The 19,139-nt window shown below is 38.1% G+C and overlaps 1 protein-coding gene and 1 long non-coding RNA gene across 2 annotated transcripts in view; one reads left to right on the top strand and one right to left on the bottom strand.

Moving 5' to 3' along the window:
* The window catches only part of LOC141583743 (uncharacterized), a 32,751-nt gene extending 24,787 nt beyond the window's left edge, over positions 1-7,964 (top strand). Inside the window, exon 7 of the long non-coding RNA XR_012516625.1 lies at positions 1,747-7,964. This is a non-coding gene — a long non-coding RNA (uncharacterized LOC141583743). The remainder of the gene's footprint in view (positions 1-1,746) is intronic.
* The window catches only part of LINGO2 (leucine rich repeat and Ig domain containing 2), a 342,878-nt gene that overhangs the window by 15,915 nt on the left and 307,824 nt on the right, over positions 1-19,139 (bottom strand). The window lies entirely within an intron of this gene.

Here is a 19,139-nt window from a genome sequence, read left to right on the forward strand (position 1 = left end):
TATTTAACTCTGTGTGCAAGTTTTTACACATTAGACAAAAACGTCTTGCATAGTAAGGTTTAACTCTGGCCTTTGTTAATGTAATCCTTTGCCAGATAGAGTGATGCATCTAAAATTCCCATTTGCCTGCCTACTCTTAATTCATACTAAATTCCTAGGTGGTAGAAATGCAACCTGTAAAAAAAAATCATGTATCAAGCTAAGCAAGAACATGCTATTCATTACATTTCAAAAAGTATCATATTTTTTGCCTCTTTTCTTTAGTAGATATTTGGGAACTTCTATCTATTGATGGTTGCCAACTAATTGTTTGAGTTCTGTCCAAAACAGAGTAGAAAACTATCAAAGTAGAAAGTATATTTAATTGAACTCCATAAACACCTTCTGGCTACTTTTTATATGCAAAGCAGAGCTGGGCACAGAGATGAGCAAATGCAATACTTATTCTCAAACAGCTTATGGTCTAGTAAGGAAACACTGTCCAGTGAACAAATTAATCATATTAATTTGACTTTCCAAATTTGAATCACATGACAACTTTAAGCTGCAAAGATGCACTTTAGTACATGATTTAATAGATATAAATATTGAAAAAACAATGTCCCGCCATGGAAAATAATTGGAAACCGATGTTTCCAATTGACTATTATGCAGGAATTAAAATGATGGCTATAGGAGACATTTACTTGTAAAATGTTTATATGAAAAAGACATTGAGTGAAAAAATAAATTTATGTCTACATCATGAACATAGTTAAGAAAAAATACCTTTATGTGTCAAGGAAAACATTGGGAGGAAATATGCCAAACTTTTAAGTGTTAGATTGTGCAATAGGTAGTAGTTACTTATTCCAGAAGTTCTGCTTTCTCTTCCTTTGTTTAAAAAATGTTTTCAATGTGTATTATATTGCAGTGATTTTGAGGAAACTGACAATAAAAACAAAAACATGCAATAAAAGTCCTTCAAAATTCAATCATAGGGAACATCTGTTTTGAATGAGCAACACACATAGATAAGATGCTGTGTCTTTAGTTGACTAATTGGTCACATTATAAAGTTAGGGCAGAAGATAAGTCTCCTTTTTCTTTACTACTTCTGTTTTCCTTGTTAGAGTACTTTACCTCCACCATTTTAAAAAACTGATAATATATGATTGTATATAAAATTATAATTTCCCACCTCTCTCTCTCTCTTTATTAAGGAAATACATGTAAGAGGGAGAGAGAGAAGATCAAATATGTATATATTCTAGTTTATTTGTATTTTGATAAACATTTCTGGAATCATAGGAAATCACATTATTTAAAATATATTTACATTCATGTAATACATATGCTAATTATTCTCATCTAAATAAATTGTACTGAAAGAAAACCAGTAAATGGCTCAGCAAACAGATTATCATGATTCAAAATGAAGGTGAAAAACAGATAAAGTATGAAAGAACACAAATACAGTATAAAACAGCTTAAAGGAATGAATCCTGGCAATTTGTTTGTTTATGGTAAACAAAGTCATTTGAGCCTTTAACTTAGCTACTTCAGGAGTATAATTCATAGATTATGTTTATGTGAAAGCTTCATTGAGTATGTACAACTAGGTGAACTCTACTTTAGTTTTCCAATAAGAAAACTGGTTTCAAAGTAGGCATGTAAGGGGCTAACCATGTGTGACCAGAAAAAAAGAAATATTAACTAAAAATTTCTGAAACAAATCATTTATAGGCCTTATTCCATATCTTTCAGCGGACTTCCACCAAGATGGCCAAACAGGAATAGCTTCAGTGCGCAGTTCCCAGGAAGACTGACGCAGAAGCTGGGTGATCTCCACGTGTCCAACTGAGGTCCCAGGTTCATCTCATTGGGACTGATTAGACGGTGGGTTCAGCCCAACAAGGGTCAGCTGAAACAGGGTGGGGTGTTTCCTCACCTGGAAAGCACAAGGGGCCAGAGAACTTCTCTAAAGGGAAGCCATTAGGGACATTTCCTGATACTCTGGCACCTTGGCTCAGATATTGCACTTTTTCTACTGTCTTCACAACCTGCAGACCAAGAGATTCCCTCTAGTGCTTACAACACCGGTGCCCCAGGTTTTAGCTGCAGCATTTTTTCCCCCCATACCCCAGTGGCTCCTGGAACACCAGTGAGACAGAACCACTCATTTCCCTGAAAAAGGGGGCTGAAGCCAGAGAGCTAAGTGATCTGGCTTGGTGGGTCCCACCCACACAAAGACCAGTAATGTAAGATCCACTGGCATAAAATTTTTGCAGCCAGCACAGCAGTCTGAGCTTGACCTGGGACATTCAAGCTCAGTGGGGAGAGGGGCATCTGCCATTGCTGAGGCTCAGGTAGGCAATTTTAACCTCACCTGTGTAAACAAAGTCACACAGATGTTTACACAGCAACTAGATGGAGCCCACGTCAGCTCAGCAAGGCCTCTACAGGCAGACTGTCACTAGACTTCCTTTTTCCTGGGTAGGACATCTCAGAAAAAAAGGCAGATACCTGTCAGGGACTTATAAATAAAGCCCCCACCTTCCTGGGACAGAGCACCTAGGAAAAGGGGCAGTTGTGATACAGCCCCAGCTGACTTAAACATCCCTTCCTGGCAGCTATGAAGGGAGCATCAGATCTCCCAACATAGCACTTAAGCTCTGATAAGGGACAGACTGCCTCCTCAAGTGGCTCCCTGATCCCTGTGCATCCTGACTGCGAGACACCTCCCAGCAGGGGCTGAAGGACACCTCATACAGGATAGCTCTGGCTGGCATCTGGCAGGACCCTTTTGGGACGAAGCTACCCGAGTAAGGAACAGGCAGCAATTCTTGCTGTTCTTCAGCCCCTGCTGGTGATTCCCAGGCAAACAGGGTCTGGAGTCGACCTCCAGTAAATTCCACCAGACCTGCAGCAGAAGGGCCTGTTAGAAGGAAAACTAACAGGACAACAGTTTCAACATCAACAGAAGGGATGGCCACTCAGACTCCACATCTAAAGGTAATCAACTTCAAAGACCAAAGTTAGATAAATTCACAAAGATGGGAAGAAACCAGGGCAAAAAGGCTGAAATCTCCAAAAACCAGAATGCCTCTTTTCCTCCAAGGAATCACAACTCCTCAAAAGCAAGGGAACAAAACTGAATGGAGAATGAGTTTGATGAACTGACAGAAGTAGGCTTCAGCAGGTGGGTAATAACAAACTTCTCTGAGCTAAAGGAACATGTTCTAACCCAATGCCAGGAAACTAAGAACCTTGAAAAAAGGTTAGACGAAATGTTAATGAGAATAACCAGCATAGAGAAGAACATAAATGAGTTGATGGAGCTGAAAAATACAGCATGAGAACTTTGTGATGCATACAAACGTTTCAATAGCTGAATCGATCAAGCAGAAGAAAGGATAACTGAGGTTGAAGATCAACTCAATGAAATAAAAAGAGAAGGCAAGATTAGAGAAGAACAGTGAAAAGAAAGGAACAAAGCCTCCAAGAAATATGGGATTATGTGAAAAGACCAAATCTACGTTTGACTGGTGTACCTGAAAGTGATGGGGAGAATGAAACCAAGTTGGAAACCACTCTTCAGGATATTATCTAGTAAAACTTCCCCAACCTAGCAAGGCAGACCAATATTCAAGTCCAGGAAATACAGAGAACACCACAAAGATATTCCTCAAGAAGAGCAGCCCCAAGACACATAATCATCAGATTCACCAGGGTAGCAATGAAGGAAAAAATGCTAAGGGCAGACAGAGAGAAAGGTTGGGTCACCCACAAAGGGAAGCCCATCAGACTCACAGCAGGTCACTCAGCAGAAACCCTACAAGCCAGAAGAGAGAGGGGGGGCCAATATTTACCATTCTTAAAGATTTTTTTTTGACCCAGAATTTACCATCCAGCCCAACTAAGCTTCATAAGTTAAGGAAAATAAAATCCTTTATGAACAAGCAACTGCTGAAAGATTTTGTCACCACCAGGCCTGCCTTACGAGAGCTCCTGAAGGAAGCACTAAACTTGGAAAGGAACAACCAGTACCAGCCACTTCAAGAACATACCAAATTGTAAAGACCATCGACAGTATGAAGAAACTGCATCAACTAACAGGCAAAACAACCAGCTAGCATCAAAATGGCAGGATCAAATTCACATATAACAGTATTAACCTTAAATGTAAATGGGCTAAATGCCCCAATCAAAAGACACAGACTGGCAAATTGGATAAAGAATCAGGACCTATCAGTGTGCTGTACTCAGGAGACCCATTTCAGATGCAAAGACACACATAGGCTCAAATAAGGGGATGAAGGAAGATTTACCAAGCAAATGGAAAGAAAAAAAAAGTAGGGGCTGCAATCATAGTTGCTAATAAAACAGACTTCAAAACAACAAAGATCAATGCAACAGGAAGAGCTAATGATCCTAAATATATATGCATCCAACACAAGAGCAGCCAGATATATAAAGCAAGTTCTTAATGACCTACAAAGAGACTTAGACTTCCACACAATAATAGTGGGAGACTTTATCATCCCACTGCCAATATTAGACAGATCAACAAGACAGAAAAGTGTCAAGGATATCCAGGAATTTAACTCAGATCTGGACCAAGAAGACCTAACAGACATCTACAGAACTCTCCACCCCAAATCCACAGAATATATATTCTTCTCAGTACCACATTGCACTTATTCTAAAATTGACCACATGGAAGTAAATCACTCCTTAGCAAATACAAAAGAATGGAAATCATAAAAAACCATCTTTCAGACCACCTCACAATCAAATTATAAGTCAGGATTAAGAAACTCACTCAAAACCACACAACTACATGGAAAACTGAACAACCTGCTCCTAATTGACTATTGGATAAATAATGAAATGACGGCAGAAATAAAGATATTCATCAAAACCAATGAGAACAAAGATACAACATACCAGAAGCTCTGGGACACGTTTAAAGCAGTGTCTAGAGGGAAATTTATAACACTAAATGCCCACAAGAGAAATGAGAAAAGATCTAAAATCAACACCCTAACATCATGATTAAAATAACTAGAGAAGCAAGATCAAACAAATTCAAAAGCTAGCAGAAGACAAGAAATAACTAAGATCAGAGAAAAACTAAAGGAGGTAGAGATACAAAAAACAGTTCTAAAAATCGGTGAATCCAGGAGCTGGTTTTTTTTTTTTTTAAAGATCAACAAAATAGATAGACCATTAGGCAGACTAATAAAGAAGAAAAGAGAGAAGAATCAAACAGATGCAATAATAAATGATAAAAGAAGTGTCACCACTGATCCCATGGTAATACATACTACCATCAGAGCATACTACAAACACCTCTATGTAAATAAACAGGTAAATCTAGAAGAAATGGATAAATGCCTGGACACTTACACCCTCCCAAGACTAAACCAAGAAAACTTTGAATCACTGAATAGACCAAAATAGACCAATAATAAGGTTTGAAATTGAGTCAATATTTAATAGCCTACCAACCCAAAAAAGTCCAGGACCAGATGGGTTCACAGCCAAATTCTATCAGAGGTACAAAGAGGAGCTGGTACCATTCCTCCGGAAACTACTCCAAACAATACAAAAAGAGGGAATCATCCCTAACTCGTTTTATGAGACCATCATCATCCTGATACGCAACTAAAAAAGAAAACATCAGGCCAATATCCATGATGAACATAGATGTGAAAATCCTCAATAAAATACTGGCAAACTTAATCTAACAGCACACCAAAAAGCGTGTTCATCATGATCAAGTAGGCTTCATCTCTGGGATGCAAGGCTGGTTCAACATATGCAAGTCTATAAACGTAATCCATCACATAAACAGAACCAAAGACAGAAACCACATGATTATCTCAATAGATGCAGAGAAAGTCTTGGACAAAATTCAATAGCCCTTTATGCTAAAAACTCTCAATAAACTAGGTATTGATGGAATGTATCTCAAAATAATAAGAGCTATCTATGACAAACCCACAGCCAATATCATACTGAATGGGCAAAACCTGGAAGCATTCCCTTTAAAAACTAGCACAAGACAAGGATACCCTCTCTCACCACTCCTATTCAACACAGTATTGGAAGTTCTGGCCAGGGCAGTCAGGCCAGAAAAAGAAATAAAGGGTATTCAGTTAGTAAAAGAGAAAGTCAAATTGTCTGTATTTGCAGACAACATGATTGTATATTTAGAAGACCCCATTGTCTCATCCCAAAATTTCTTTAAGCTGATAAGCAACTTCAGCAAAGTGTCAGGATACAAAATCAATGTGCAAAAATCACAGGCATTCCTATAGGCCCATTATTTGACAAGCAGAGTCAAATAATGAGTGAACTCCTATTCACAATTGCTGCAAAGAGAATAAAATACCTAGGAATACAACTAACAGGGGATGTGAAATATCTCCTCAAGAACTACAAAACACTGCTCAAGGAAATAAGAGAGGACACAGATGGAAAAACATTCCATGATCGTGGTTAGGAAGAATCAATATCGTGAAAATGGCGATACTGCCCAAAGTAATTTATAGATTCAATGCTATCTCCATCAAGCTACCATGAACTTTCTTCACAGAATTGGAAAAAAACACCTTAAAGTTCATATGGAACCAAAAAAGAGCCTGTATAGCTAAGACAATCCTAAGCAACAACAACAGCAACAACAACAAAAATAAAGCTGGATGCAGCATGCTACCTGACTTCAAACTATACTACAAGAATACAGTAATCAAAACAGCACAATACTGATACCAAAACAGAGAAACAGACCAATGGAACAGAACAGAGGCCTCAGAAATAATGCCACACATCTACAACCATCGGATCTTTGACAAACCTGACAAAAACAAGCAATGAGTAAAGAATTCCCTATTTAATAAATGGTGTTGGGAAAACTGGCTAGCCACATGCAGAAAGCTGAAACTGGATCACTTCCTTACACCTTAGAGAAAAATTAACTCCAGATGGATTAAAGATTTAAACATAAGACCTAACATCATAAAAATCCTAGAAGAAAACCTTGGCAATACCATTCCAGGACATAAAAACGGGCAAAGATTTCATGACTAAAACACCAAAAGCAATGGCAGCAAAGCCAAAATAGACAAATGGGATCTTATTAAACTAAAGAGCTTCTGTGCAGCAAAAGAAACTATCATTAGATTGAACCGGCAACCAACAGAATGGGAGAAAATTTTTGCAATCTACCCATCTGGCAAAGTGCTAATATCCAGAATCTACCAGTACTTTAAAAAATTTACAGGAAACAACCGCATCAAAAAGTGGATGAAGGATATGAACAGACCCTTTTCCAAAGAAGACTTTTATGCAGACAACAAACATATGAAAGAAAGCTCATCATCACTGGTCATTAAAGAAATGCAAATCAAAACCACATTGAGATATCACATCACACCAGTTAGGATGGTGTTCATTAAAAATTCAGGAGACAACAGATGCTGGAGAGGATGTGGAGACATAGGAATGCTTTTATACCATTGGTGGGAGTGTAAATTAGTTCAACTGCTGTGGAAGACACTGTGGTGATTCCTCAAGGATCTAGAAATAGAAATAGCATTTGACCCAGGAATCCCATTACTGAGTACATACCTAAAGGATTATAAATCATTCTATTATAAAGACACATGCACAGGTATATTCATTGCAGCACTGTTCACGATAGCTAAGACTTGGAACCAACCTAAATGCCCATCAGTGATAGACTGGATAAAGAAAATGTGGCACATATACACCATGGAATACTATGCAGCCATTAAAAGGGATGAGTTTATGTCCTTTGCAGGGACATGAATGAATCTGGAAACCATTCTCAGCAAACTGAAAACAGAAAACCAAACACCACATGTTCTCACTCATAATTGGGTGTTAAAACATAAGAATACATGGACATAGGGAGGGGAACATGACATACTGGGACCTGTTGGGGGCTGGGAAGAAAGGGGAGGCATAGCAGAGGGTGGGGCTTAGGGGAGGGATGATAGCATTAGGAGAAATACCTAAGGTAGATGACAGGGTGATAGATCCAGCAAACCACCATGGCATGTATGTAACTATGTAACAAATCTGCATGTTCTGCACATGTGCCCCAGAACTTAAGGTGTAATTTAAAAAATTAAATATTTTTATATATTTGGAAATAATGGTAAAAATACTTAAGACATATTATTTTATATGCATTATTCAGTCCGTAAAACAGTCTCCCCCGAGATAGGAAATGTTCTCATTACCATTTTATAGAGAAGAAAAGTGAGTCTCTGGGTTAAGTTTACTTGTACAAGGACTTGCAGCGATAGCAGTAGGAGAAATGGGATTTGAAGTCAGGTCTTTCTGGCTCTAAAGTCCTAGTTACTCTAGTAAAAGAAAAAAGCCCCACAAAACAACAAAAAACCCCTGAGTGGTAGGTGGCATTATTCCTATACGGTTAATACAATAGGCAACTGAGTCTCAGGAAATCTGAACTACTGGATCAAGGTCACTTAGTGTGGCAGAGCTAGGATTCCAAGGCTGATCTGTCATTGACCTGGCTGCGGTCCCTCTACCATCTTTGAGAAGCTGTAGACCTGCCGTAGCAGAAAAACTAAGCCCTATCTGTCAACATATTTTGTAAATTAAACAAGCAGCTTTTATCTAATTTACCAGTTTGTTTTATCAAAGCTTCATAATGTATTAATATTTCATGTTCTCAGCATGAAACATCCAAGGTAAAAGGGGCTACATTTGTATCTACTCTGATAATCTAGTTTTTCTACAAGTAGAGTGCCCACAGACTACCCCGCCCATATTGGCTCACTTCTGCAGGGGTGGGGGCACTGTTTGTACTAATGCTGGGCAGGAGTGAAAAACAGAGACTTAGTCAAAGGAGGACATATGGCCACCTCTGATCCTGGGACATGTAGACCCTCCCTCTTGACAGTCGTTGGTTTTTCCCTTGGGCTCGGGGGAATCTTTCTTTGTTCCTAATTGATTAATGTAGTTTTAGGAAAAACTTGTCTAAAATCAGGTAAGAGGCTTGGAACTGGAACTCAGCAGATTTTCCTGCCTGTTGGGGGCCTTGTCACATTTACAGCTAGAGGACTGTAACAGTGAGGGCTTTGCATTTTAACGCTGAGTAAACACTGATTTTTGTGTTCCATTTTTTTTCACTGTAAGAAGAAGGATGTTTATGAAGTCTATTAACAGCCATAGAAACAATGTTGCCTTTGACTCTCAGTCCTTGTTCTGATAGTCATTGTAAGAAACTGGACTAATAAAAGTTAACTATGTTATTTTCTTATCAGCATTGTTAGAGTTGGCACTGACTTCATGATTAAAAATTGGAACCAGCAACTGATTATCAAGACCCGGAAGATACAATGCATGCTATGAACATAGACATAACCATGAAAATAAATAACATGGAAAGAGAATAGGGCATTTGGAATAGCCATATATGAGTCCGATTTCTGATTTTGTAATGTGGTAACTGTGAATTACAGTATGTAAACTCATAAGGCCTGAGCTTATCAATGTCAAGGATACCATCTACAGCTTTCTACTCTTTGTTTTGATACTTCCATGAGATAAAGTAGATAAAGACCAAGAATAGAGAAAGCCCTGAGCAAATGGTGGTTGTCTCTTCTTTAATTGTTTTCCTTCCTCTTCCCCCTCTTTATTTTCTCTTCTCCTTTATTTCTCTTGTTCTTACTCTTTCCATCTTTCCTTCTCTTTCTTCTATTTATTATGCCCTCTTCCCCTTCTTCTTCCTTCCCTTCCCTCTTAGTCTTTCCCATATTTTCCTCTCACCCAAAGTTTTTAGGTGGCCAGAGTATTATAAAATGTACATACTGCACATCTGCACATGCAAAATAATTTCAAATTTCACCTTTTTTTTGTTTTTAGACTGAGTTTTGCTCTGTCATCCAGGCTGGAGTGCAGTGGCTGTGATCTTGGCTCACTGCAACTTTCACCTGGTGGGTTCAAGTGATTCTCCTGCCTCAGCCACCAAAGTAGCTGGGATTACAGGTACGCACCACCATGCCTGGCTTTTTTTGTTTGTTTTAGTAGAGACTATGTTGATCAGCCTGGTCTCAAACTCCTGACCTCAAGTGATCCACCTACCTTGGCCTCCCAAAGTGCTGGGATTACAGACGTGAGCAATGGTGCTTGGCATGAAATGTAATCTTTTTAGAAGTAATCGTTATATCAAAATAATTAGCTCTTTAATTAAGCGTAAGTTAAGTTTGTTTGGGGACAGATTTCAATGGCATCTCTTAAAAAAGTAACACAGGATGTGTAAAGTGCTGACGAACTTTTTTCTCTGGAAGATAAATTTCTCTGTGGCAGATACATGAATGCTACATTTAGATGGAATGCTCTTCAACATGATTTTATTCCTAAATACCAAATGAAAAAATTGGTATATGTAAATGCATAAAGTGTTTACTAACCTTGTAAGATTGAAACTTCTGTTAGTGTTCATGTTTATATATATATATATATATATATATTTTAATCCACTCCCTAAGGCCTTCAATAATGGGTACTGGAATGGAACCAAAGTCACAAAAGGACTTATAAAAAGGAATATTAAAAAAAAAGAGAGAGGAATGAAAGGTATGTAGGTAAAAGATGGGGAAGTTGAGGAATCAAACTTCTCTGTCTTGGTTCAGGAGATGATGAGGGCATCTAAGGATTTATTGTATGAATCTGATTTTTCAGTACTTTTCAGCATCAGCAGCTGGGTTCTGGTAATTCAAGGCTGATTACTGCGTAAAGAAGTGAAAAATAGATGTTAATTAGATAAAATTGTCTGAGGAGAATAGCAACATTTTGGAAACCTGGGATGTAAGAAAGCTAGACTTTCTGCAAGTTGGTTTAACAAGGAGAGTTTCCCCTTCGTATCCTAATCTTCCTTTCCCTGTCCGCCTAAAAACCCTTCTAAAAATCCTTCCACAACCTCAGTCTGTCATGAACAAGCCACAGCTCCTCCGTGCAGGGTCTGGACTAGTGCTGACCTCGACAGCGATGGACACCTTGTGATCTGGACTTGGTCTCCAGCACCTCAATCCCAGGTCCATTCACTGTAAGACCAATTTATAGAATAAAGAGTTTAACTTCTTTTTTCATGCAAGTCAAAATGAAAACTGAAAAGATGGCTGAATGAACCAGCATGTCCTTTGATTATTCTCAAAGTAACATTTCTTTCTTGCAATGGCAATACTAGGATCTTCAAGTTGTCTTTAAGGAAGCCCAGGTCGTCTTTCCACAGAAAAGAAAGATACTCAGAAGCTACATCTGAAAACCCAAAGGCTGGGCTAAGCTAGCGGTGACTGTTCCCACCTCATCCAGTGACTCTTTTCCCTAGGAAACATACTAACCACGTTGGCTTCTCATCCTTTCCTGCTGAAACATATCATGCCTTAAATGCTTTAGAGCTTCAATTTCACAGCTATTGCTATAAGTCACAAAAGAATTTGACCTGCTCCTCCTTAAGAGGTGTGAATTCCTTAGAACAGAGTTTCTGTTCTACACTCTTCTATTGAAAGAGTGGTCCATTCATCACCTGAATGAGAATAATCTGAAATCGTTCATTAAAAATGAAGACTCATGGGTACCTCCCTGGACCTGATGAATCAGAACAAATATTCTTCCCTATTATACTCTTCCAGAATGATTTCTTAGTACACTAAAACTGGAGAATCCACTACTTTAAGCCGACAATGGCATTTATTTAAGGAGTCTGTTTTAGTCAGAATTTCCCCAGAGAAACAAAACCAGTAAGATGTGGATACACATAAATGTACACACAGATTTATTATGGTCATTGGATCATGCAATTATGAAGACCAAGAAGTCCTACCATCTGCTCTCTGCAAGTCAGAAAACCAGGAAAACTGGTGATACAGTATAGACTGAGCCCAAAGGCCTGAGAATCGGGAGCTCCCATATCAGAGAGCAGGAGAAGATGGATGTCTCAGCTGAAGAAGAGACAGAGACAGAGACAGAGAGACACACACGCGCGCGTGCACACACACACACACACACACACACACAGAGAGAGAGAGAGAGAGAGAGAGAGAGAGAGAGAGAGAGAGAGAGAATTGGCTCTTTCAGCCTTTGGGTTCTCTCTGGACCCTCACAGATTGAACGATGTTTTCACATTGGTAATAACACATCTTCTTTACTTGGCCTACTGATTCAAATGCTAATCTCTTCTAGAAACACCATCACAGACACACCCAGAAATAAAGTTTTGGTAACTATCCTGGCATCTCTTAGTTATATTCAAATTGATACGTAAAATTAAACATCAGTGTCCTTTGTGGCAATGGTAAGGAAATGAGGGAGTCATCCATGTGCAAAAATTGAAGAAGCTGCAATCCCCCATGATGCCTCCATTTTGGTCCTATTCACTCTTCCTGGGATTAAGCAAAAGAGCTGCAATTGAAGACCATTTATTTTTATTCACTGTCTTATTAGGAGTCATCAGAGGTCTTTAGAGAAAGCTTTTAGGGGGCTTTTGAGTGCTAGGGTGTTGGTACAGTTTTGAAGGACGGTAGGAATGTCTAAAAAACACAGGACAGACTCACCTTCCTATTGAGTCACCAAAGACCTGCAGGTACTACTTGGATAAGGTGAATTCCCTTGAAGAACCTGCAGCACAGTCCATGCAATGCTAATCACCATGACTGTGTTCATTACCACCCAGTATTGCATGCTTTTATTCGGGGCTTAGCAAAGCTTCAGGTGTTCCCAGCACAAAAGCAGTCAGTATTTCTTCTGTTTACTGAATGGATGTTTTGACCATAAACAGTTGGGCTTAACAAACATGGAGTAGGTAATTAAAATACCATAAAGTCCTGTAATTTACTCAACATTTCAGCCATCACTAAGATGAGAAAAAGAAAAAGTTAAGGTTTTTTGCTTATCAGTTTAGAGAAAGAAAAGGTTGACAGGGCAAATTTAAGAAGAATCTCAACCTGTTTGAGGAATTCCAAGCCTATTTAATACTAGAAAATTCCAAAATGCTAGTTGGTTTTAGAAAATCCTTGGTACAAGGGTCAAAGACAGGCAGGTTAGAAGCACAATGCAAACTTATCAAACCTGCCCCAGACACACTCCACATTGTTCATTCTGTTGCCAGAGGAGTTATTAAAAATCTGGACTTGTGATTTGCATCCTAGGAATATCACACTGAGTACCTAGAGGCATTTTTTCCTCATCATATGTTTAGCTTTAAGGACTGTGCAGAAATAATTATTTAGATCCTTAATAGCAAAGGGATGAGAGAAAAATTCTGTGTGTCCAATCCACATTTTTGGTTACTGGCAAGAATTTAGTGATTGAAGTTAAGAACTCAATACTGTGCTTAACATGTTATTTAATGTGCCAGCCTTAGTAATGCACTATTTAAATTATCTTTCTTTTTAAAAGTCCCTATGAAGTAGAGTTTGGTTTAGGATTCAAGACCTACTTGGAATAGTGGTAAATGCTTAACAACCAGCTTTCCAGAGGGCGGGGAAAATGGGTGGGCAGGGGTTGAGGAAGTCCTGCTTTCTAGCTTTTGCTGATTACTATGATGTAAATATTTTCTAGCATGATCAATTTCCACCTGACAATATGGTATCAACATGTTTATAAAATTTGTGAGAAATTAACAATTGACTCTTGCAAAGCTGATGTAAGTTAGATCTAGCACATACAGTACCTGACTGCTTTGAATTAAATAGCACCATATTTATTAAGGCACTGTTTTATATACTGTATATAATTTTGTACATAAATTTTATGTGACCAAATAAGCACATTGTATTTTTACAAAACCAACTACAAACCACTGCTCAAGGAAGTGAGAGGACACAAACAGATGGTAAAACATTCCATGCTCATGGTTAGGAAGAATCAATATTGTGAAAATGGCCATACTGCTGAAAGTAATTTATAGATTCAATGATTTCCCCATCAAGCTATCATGGACTTTCTTCATAGAATTGGAAAAAAACACCCTAAACTTAATATGGTGCTACAAAAGAGCCTGCATAGCTGAGGCAATCCTAAGCAAAAAAAAAAAAAAAAAAAAAAGCAAAGTTGGAGGCTTCATGCTACCTGACTTCAAACTACTCTAAAAGGGTACAGTAATCAAAACAGCATGGTACTGGTATCAAAATAGAGATATAGACTAATGGAGCAGAACAGAGGCCTTAGAAGTAATGCCACACGTTTACAATCATCTGATCTTTGACAAATTTGACAAAGCAAGTAAAGGGGAAAGGATTCCCTATTTAATAAATGGTGTTGGGAAACCTGGCTAGCTATAAAGAGAAAGCTGAAAGTGGATCCCTTCCTTATACCTTACACAAAAATTAACTCCAGATGGATTAAAGATTTAAACATAAGACCTAACACCATAAAAACCCTAGAAGAAAACCTAGGCATTACCATTCAGGACATAGGATGGGCAAGGACTTCATGACTAAAATACCAAAAGCATTATCAACAAAAGCCAAGATAGACAAAAGAGATCTAATAAAACTAAAGAGCTTCTCTAATGATAGCTTCTTTCGGCAAAAGAAAAAAAAAAAGCTATCATTAGAACCAGTAACCAACATAATGGGAAAAATTTTTGCAGTCTACCCATCTGACAAAGGCCTAATATTCGGAATCTAGAAAGAAACAAATTTACAAGGAAAAAACCCATCAAAATATGGGCAAAGTATATGAATAGACACTTCTCAAAAGAAGACATTTATGCAGCCAACAAACATGAAAAAAAGCTCATCATCACTGGTCATTAAAGAAATGCAAATCAAAACCACATTGAGATACCATCTCATGCCAGTTAGAATGGCGATCATTAAAAAATCAGGAGACAGCAGATGCTGGAGAGGATGTGGAGACATAGGAACACTTTTATACTGTTGGTGGGAGTATGTATTAGTTCCACCACTGTGGAAGACACTGTGGTGATTCCTCAAGGATCTAGAAATAGAAATGCCATTTGACCCAGGAATCCCATTACTGAGTACATACCTAAAAGGTTATAAATCATTCTATCATAAAGACAGATGCACATGTATATTCACTGCAGCACTGTTCACGATAGCTAAGACTTGGAACCAACCTAAATGCCCATCAGTGATAGACTGGATAAAGAAAATGTGGCACATATACACCATGGAATACTAGGCAGCCATTAAAAGGGATGAGTTTATGTCCTTTGCAGGGACATGAATGAATCTGGAAACCATTCTCAGCAAACTGACACAAGAACAGAAAACTGAATGTTCTCACTCATAAGTTGGCGTTGAACAATGAGAGCACATGGAAACAGGGAGGGGAACATCACACACTGGGGCCTGTTGGGAGGTATGGGGACTAGGGAAGGGATAGCAGGGAGCGGGGGGATTGGGGAGAAATACCTAATGTAGATGATGGGGGACGGATGCAGCAAACCACCACGGCACATCTTAATCTATGTAACAAACCTGCACATTCTGCACCTGCATCCCAGAACTTACAGTATAATAAAAAATAAAAAAGTACAAAATAGAAAATTTGTTATTGGGTTCAAAACACTGTTATGTCTCATTTCATGAAACTGTTTCTGAAAGGCTGCAAGTGCACTGAAAATTTCTTAAATTCATTATAGGTGAAATCTGACACAAATTTTAGTGTCTTAAGATGTCTTCTATATAAAAAGTAGATATTTGTCTTTTGCGCTATGTTTTCACATTTAGCTTTATAGTGAAGAAAAGTGGTTCTTAATCAAACTTGGTGCTGATTATATGGAAGCAAGTATCTATTAGGCCTCATCTTGAGGGCAGGAAGGTGATACAGACTGATGGGTAAGCCCATGGGTTTGGAATCAGGTTGGTCCTAGCACTTACCACCTGAATGAATTAAAATGGGGAAGTTACTTAACCTGTCTGCTTCAATTTTATTTTTGTAAAATGGCATAACAACAATACCTACTTCATAAAATTGTTGCAGGCTTAAATAATTTAACATAGGTAAAGTGAGTAGAGCAGTGTCTGCTGCTTAGTAAGTACCACACGATGCTGTTTCTATGGCCACTAATATATTTTAGGTCAGCAATTAATTTAAGACATTAGTGTAGAACTTGATAAATGTTGCCTTAGATTCGGGTCCTCAAAGTATGGGGCCCCCAAAATCTGTGTTTTAATAAGCATGTAGGTGTGTCTGATGAACTACTGTGTTCTAAAGCAGTGAATGTTCTTTCTGGAGGAGCTGACTGATCATTTGAAGACTGACAGTACAATTATCTGTAGAGAGAGTTTACAATGAAGATCCACATTTACGTAAAGTATGAAAAATACTTAAACACATCTTTGCCTATATGTGAATAAAATAGCTTTGGAAGAATACAAACATAATATTGTTTACTTGACTTAGTGGTAACATAACAATTCTGTTGCCAAGAAGATAAATCACTCTGCTTCAAAACTGTGGAAAAATTTAATGTCTTCTGAGAAGTGTATTTTCCTTCTCCAAAGGCTGACTTTCAGGCAGGAATGTTGAAGATAAGACAAGATAAAATTCACAAAAAGAGGAAGCAGTTGAGTGGTTGCTTCCTCTTTTTGTGAATTTTATCTTGTCTCTGTTGGGAGACAGAGGTGGAACAGAAAACTTAAATGTAATTTTGTGTCTTTTGAATTTTGAACCATATATAACTTAAGAATTTAAATATTGAAATGAATATACACTGTAAATGTATTACTGTGTAAGTACATATATTAAATGTATATTATAAACATAAACTACAGATCTGTGGGTTTTATCCAAAGCTTGCTTAATCAGCACCCAGAATTGAGTTGGCCAAATCAGAACCTTTGTGGTAATTAACTATGTCTTAGTTATCAGGTAGACACATAGGCAGACATCTACCTGTTGTAAGAGAGATTTCTGGTGGTTTGATATCGCCTGAATTGCTTTGTTCTCTGGCCCAAGAGAAAAATGAAGAGGTTTCCAAATGAGGGATATAACATTGATAAAAGGCATTATTATGGCTGCTATTATTGGGACTATGAGTTAGGAGACTTGCATTTAATCTGGCCCTGCCACCTGCTGGGTATCTCTGGGTAAGAGCCTTAACTTTTTGTCTCTCAGTTTCCTTACCTCTCAAACGAGAACATTAATAACTGTCTTACTTACTTCACTGGGTCAAATGGGACAAGATCTGAAATCATTTCTTAAGTGCACAGTTAGTGTAAAAGGTAATTAAAACCTGGCTTTGATAGATTGGTTGCACATTTATGACATTTCAATGACATTTAAGATTTAGTTGGGATGGAGGTCTCTTATACAGGAAATGGGTTACAATTTTAAAATTAAACATGTACAATACTTAAGTCTTATGCCCCTGAAAAGAAAATGCAGAGGAGATTAATTGCTTGTCTTTAATCCAATTCTGTTGTACAAAGGATGTGGGTTTTATAGTCTCTCTAATTCTGTACAAGAGTGTATTATTCCAACAGAACGGGACATACTTGATTGATCTACAATGCCCTTGTGAAAACAAAAGCATTTACTTTACCTGAATTATTATTAGCTTTCCACAGGAAGTAAAATGGCCACATGAGAATCTGTCCCTACCTAAGATGGAAGTAAATGAAGTGATGGCTTGAGCAATTAAATAAAACAGCACCCGGGAGGTGCTTTCCTTTCCTCATCCACAGCCTGTGTCGCTGCCCTCTTGTTAGAGCAGGTAAAACTGGTATCTGGGTTTGAGTGTTACCCCGATAGCTCCTAGGCCTCCACACACAGGACGGCATCCTCAACGCATTTCCCTGAAAGTTAGCCTTTTGGAAACAAAGTAGAGTTGTTCTCATAAGGCATTACATTCTTTTCCAGTTTTGAAGCAGAGTCATTTCTTCTTTACTTGGTGACAGAATTGTTATAATATTACCACTAAGTCAAATTATTTCTTTCTACTTAGGCATGTTCAGAGCGTACTTTTCCTTCCATATTACAGTTTTTGAGACCAGGGCCTGGATTAAGCAAACTGCTTAATAATTTAAAAAGAGCCATGGTTTACATGCCAGGCATCATGCTGTGTGTTTTTCTATATATCATACCATTTACTCCTCACAAGTCTGTGAAGGAAGTACTGCTATTGTCCTTGTTTTAGAGATATGCAATTGATTTTCAGCGTCCTTAAAAAAATGTGCCCAATGTCACAGTCTAGTAATAAGTCTGGTTCCATCATCTCTACTTTTGTCCACTGCACTATGTGGCCTAAATTTCTAAACAGGGACTGTTCAGAAATCTCACTTTCATTTTTTTTAAGAAATTAAGTTTTAGGAAGGTGATTCATTAAGTCAAAAGAAGGCACAAAATAAATATTACATTCTTCATAGAGTTTCCAGTTGAGTAGATGCTAGCCCGGGAGTCAGCCTTGATGAAAAAGGATAATTTGTGTGATAAGAATATACAATGAGCTGGACCACTCCCATGGTATTTTGCAGAACCTTCTGTGTATTTTTTTAAATCTTAGTTTGTTTCTAAGTACATAAATCTCTGTGGGCAAGCCTGTGAGAAGATCGCACTAAGGCAGCAACAAAGACTTCTGTTCCAGTTGACTTTTTTTTAGGTAAGTGGAAAAAAAAATTCCTAAGATGCTATCTCTCGATAATTATGCAATATTCATGAAAATAGACTCCAGGCAACATGCTAGCATTTGGACTTTGTCTACAGTGGAAGACCAGAAAAGAGAAAAGATACTCATAATCACAGACCACAGAGATGAAGACAAGCGGAGGTGTTCCAGGGTAACTCCTAATGAGAAGTATCTGAGAATTAAACCTCCCAGACAACCAGGAAGGTTTCCAGGGCTGGGAGTATTCACACCTTTTTGGCTGACTAATTAATTACTTCCTGTGATAGAGAGCTCGAAGGGTACTGAAGAGTCTATGTGTGTGTGTGGGCCAGCGGTGTGGGGGAGGAAGCGGGGGAGGGCTTACCCTTATTGCTTCAAAAGAAAATTACTTTTTGCTTTTTGCACTTCCCCAGGTTACCACAACTCCCTGACTACTAGTATAAATAAAAATAATCTATTCCGAAGCATCTATTACAAATGATAATATTCTAGGGAGAGCTCTTGACTGCATATCCTC

This window comes from Saimiri boliviensis, chromosome 2, assembly GCF_048565385.1.
Source record: "Saimiri boliviensis isolate mSaiBol1 chromosome 2, mSaiBol1.pri, whole genome shotgun sequence".
Classification (NCBI taxonomy): Eukaryota; Metazoa; Chordata; class Mammalia; order Primates; family Cebidae; genus Saimiri; species Saimiri boliviensis.